Source organism: Vigna angularis, chromosome 1, assembly GCF_016808095.1.
Source record: "Vigna angularis cultivar LongXiaoDou No.4 chromosome 1, ASM1680809v1, whole genome shotgun sequence".
Taxonomy (NCBI): Eukaryota; Viridiplantae; Streptophyta; class Magnoliopsida; order Fabales; family Fabaceae; genus Vigna; species Vigna angularis.
Genome location: NC_068970.1, coordinates 29,498,463 through 29,503,199, shown reverse-complemented (window position 1 = coordinate 29,503,199; position 4,737 = coordinate 29,498,463).

The following is a 4,737-nucleotide window of genomic DNA, read 5'->3' as shown; positions in this document are numbered from 1 at the left end:
TGAGATTGTAGATATTTTTATTTTCAAGAGTAACCAATATTTCACATAGCCCACATCTTTTTGGTTTATTTTTTGTTTTTGTTTTTTAATTAATCAGTAGTTATTAACTATCTTTGAAATTTATTTGCATTTTTTTTATCATGACATCGTTCTTTTGTTATATATCAACAATTTTCTTTTATTATAGGTTTAAATGCTTACTTAGTTCTCATGTTAGGAGATAAGTTTCTCTTTAGTACCTGGTTTTAAAAATGTAGACATTTGATGCCTATGTTTTGAAATTTGTATCAATTCAGTCATATCCGTTATGTTGTAAGGAACGACGTTAAATGTTAAATGATGTGGCAAATAACTTATCTAACGTGGCAAAAGATAATTTTAAACCAAAGGCAGGTATGAAATTATTATTTCATTACAATAAATTAAAGGCTAACGTGCTTGCCCTAAGACATTGATGTCGAAGGAGCTTAGGTGAAGGAGCTGAGGTGAAAGAGGTGAGCTGAGGTGGGGTGGCCTTCATTGTTTGGTTGGTGTGAGGTGGGTGCCCTAAGTTGAGGAACTATTGTTGTTGTCTTCTGAGGTGAAGGAGGTCGCTGAGGTGGGGTGTCCTTCGCTGTTTCCTTCATGTGAGGTAGGTGCCCTATCGCTGTTGTCTTCTCTGTTTGTGGTTCATTTTTGGGGTTTGGGGTTGTTTTGTTGGTGTGGACGAAACATTATTGAGTCACGACGATACAATATCAATGAATCACTATTCGTCTTGCTCACGGGGGAGCTCGCGTGGTGTTTCATCAAGAAGAATGCTTGGCAGCCAAATATGCTATTGTGGAGAGCTTGCCGTATTGAGAGTCGCAAAAACTGCTAAGAACGAAGGCAAACCTTTTTGAGGCTGCCCTAATTACAAAGTTTCTTCCCTTCGTTGTGTTTTTATTTTGGGATACATTTATTTGGTTTTTCCTAAGATGATTTTGGTTGGATGTTTTGTACAACGGAGTCGAAATGAAGAAGTGCGAGGATGTAATTTCTTCAAATGGGCCAGTGAAGATAATGTTGATGAAATGGATACTACAATTGGGTGGCAAAGGAGAAAGATTATTAATTTGGAAAAATCACTTTTGGTTTGTCAGAGAAGGGAAAATGTCTTAATCTGGATGTTATGTTTGATGGGGTTGATTAATATCGTCTTTGTATGTGTTATGTTTTAATTTTGTTGAAGTGTTGTATCAGTCACATTTTGTGATGAAGATGTTAGTTAAATTGTAATGTTTCTTTGACACTAAATATGAATGAGAATCTAGTTGTAATGAGATTATACTTGTAATGACATTGTATTTAATGAAGAAGTTGGTTATATTAGAATGTTTGGTAGTTCAAGTGTAATTTTCAAAGAAGCCAATGAAATGAAGTTTGAAATCAGAGAAGCCAAATTAATATGTCTTTCAGAATACATTAAATATAATAAAGTTTGATGCAACCACAAAAAATATAAACAAGTTTCAAATTAGAGAAGCCAAATTAATATTGCTATGACAATAGAATATGACAGAACCCAAAATGTTAATCCAAGGTCGAAAATACTTCACAGAACATCACATACCATCCAAAATAGTTCAGATGTCATCTAAAATGTAAACGTTGTTAAATGCAAAATACATGACAGAAAGCAACACTATTTAAAGTCAAAGTTCATATCCAAAATAGAACAAAGATGTACTTAATGTTTGAAAGTAGAACAATCTAAAGTGGTGCTGTGATTTCATCAGTCTGGGGTTCTTGAGTAATCTGAGTTGCTTGAGTTGGGTTTGGTGTAGGTTCTTCGTTTTGTTGTTGACTTGCTTGAGAAGGATGTGGGTGGTGTTGTTGTTGACTTCCTTGTAGGCAATCAGTTCTTTTATGCCCAAGTTGTCTACATATGGAACATCTCTTAGGGATTCATTTTTATCCAAGTTGTGTATCATCCTTTTCTTGCCCCCAACTCTCGAGCCTTCTTTTCTTTCTTGGTCTACCTGGCAAGACCCGTTTTGGTGGAGGCAAAATATCAGGATTTGAAGTCCTTTGCCATAGATGAGGTCCATTGAGAGGGAAAATGATTGGAATGTATGTTTCTTCATACGTGGAGGTTCTGAACCAGTGCAGGATGAACTCTTTTGGATTCATGTTTAAAACCTCATTGCTGTGATTGCATGACAGCAAGAAATTCCTGATACACTCCACTTTCTGCAGCTACAGTCTCTTTTCTCTACATCAACGACATACTTTTCACCTATGTTGGATGTATGGCAAATCTCAAATATTTGCATCCCTGACCAATTGAAAAATCCTAAACAATGAATGTTAAATGGAAACAGTATAAACAACAATAGTAAAGGAAATCAGTAGTTGTCATACTTAGGTATCCAATATTTTGTCTTCTCTAACTCTTTCTGTAGCCTCTTTTCAATTTTGGGGCAAATGGGACCTTGAAATCTACTTATCTTCTCTCTATTGGATGCCCACCTCTTCATCAGGAATATACGAATCTCTTTCAACATGTTATGATTGGTTTCCCCCTTGCATCTAAGATGACACTGTTAAATGCTTCTGAAATGTTATTCAAGAGTGTGTCACAAGCAGGTCTTCCTGTAAATCTTGATCTAGACCAAAATCTGCAAAAATATGAAGTTAAACATTTGGAAAAGAAACAAACATTTACAAAACATGAAACAACAATTACAGTTTTGAATACTAGCCTGGGTGGAATAACTATCAAATGTTTGAATGCATCTTCATTAACGTCCTTAATTTGTCGCATCACTGACTCCCATGCTTGAGGATGTGTTGATGATGCTGCCTTCCATAGTAATTGTCTTAGAGTTATGCCACAAAATTTCTTCCTAAAATTTGCATATATGTGTCTGACACAAAAACGTTGGTCCATCCCAGGCAAAAGATTTTGTAAAGCTGGTAGAAGTCCCTATCATAGTAAAGAAAGAAAGTATGAGTCTTAAATTTCCATTGTCATCAAAGTAATAAATAAAAGTTACACATTTACTTACTTTCTGTTGATCTGATACAAATGTACACCTTGAACAAAAAGCCCTCACCTCCAAGATCATCAATTAACCATTCTAAAAACCAAGTCCATGTTTCCTTATTCTCTACTTCAACAACAGCATATGCTAACGGACACATCTGATCATTGTCATCTCTCCCAACAACAGTTAAAAGTTCACCTCCATATTTCCCTTTTAAGAAACAACCATCCAAATGTATAATAGGCCTACAACATACAAGACTGTCCTTACATGCTTTGAAACACACATACATTCTCTTGAATATGACCTTATCCTCAGTTGAGCCAGTGTTTGATTTAAGTAACTCGTGTGGATAATCAAATAGTCTTTCATATTGTTGTTCGAAACAACCATCAATGTTGGCGGATGCCATTGCTTTGGCCCTACTTGTTATAGACCTAGACACACCAATGTTATACTTTTTACAAAATTTATTGTGCAAGTTTTTCATATTAATATCCGGATTTCCTTTCATGCTCTTCTCTAACCTCCCACTTAACCATTTAGAGGTAACTAAACCAAATTTGAATTCCCTGCTGCATATATGACTGTCTACAATTTTCTTTAACTTCCATGTACGTTGGCTACTCCTATATCCACAATATACATAAAGTTTCTATATTATGCTCTACTAATTAAATTTTTAACAAAATTTATGTCAACTAATTAACTTTTTTGAAAATTACATGACAAAATTTATAAACCAACAATTTAAAATAGAAAAACACAAAAAAAATTATTTAAAAATATGACATCCTAAATATAACTGCTATTAAAACAACTACTGAAAATTTCAGCCAGGACTAATTATTACGGCCAACTAGTTAAAATACAGGTGTCTGTAATTTTGGATGATAATAACAAATAAAATATATAATTTAAAATATATTTTATAGTAATTATTAAATTAATAATTATTATAAAATAAATGTTATATTTGTAGAATTATTGAGAATAGTTATTATTTATTGTATGTATTTTTTTTCATTAATACAATGGGTTATATTGATGAGAATAAAATAGATAAAAAATAATGTACAAATTAGAAAAAACCATTGTAAAAAGATATACAGCCAAATCAAAATAGTTATAAGGAGAAGTGTGTTAATTAATTGTCATAGATAATGAAGAGAGATGAAAGAATGATTAATGAAAAATCTTACTAGTATGAATAAAAGATTCTTATTAAAAAGTAGAGTGTGTAAAATAATATATATTAGAAAACATTAAATTTATGACATTTCTCAATTAATTAACTTGACATACTTCTTAACTGGACTTTAAATAAAAAATATCTAATCAATATGGATTCAAAAAGAAAATAAAGAAAATAATCAAATACAGGAAGTTCCATTAACTTTTCAAATTAATGTCTGAATTCTCTATTCAGCTATGGATAAGAATTTCAGAAGTTTCTCTTAGGTAAAATTAATTTTTTATTGATTTTTATAAATTCTTTATATAATCTTTTAACATATTTGGATTTGAGATAAACTAGTTTTAATTTACAGTGAAATTAACTCTCAATCTTTATTTATTTTTATGTATTTGGAAAGTCTACGGAGAGAGTAAGGACGCGGAGCATACGTCCAAGCACGTCGTGAAGAAGTGAAAGCTAAGAAATAGGAGTCAGAACTAATCTGAAAAAGAAAAGAAAAACGGCGGATCTTGCTTTTTGGTATTTAAA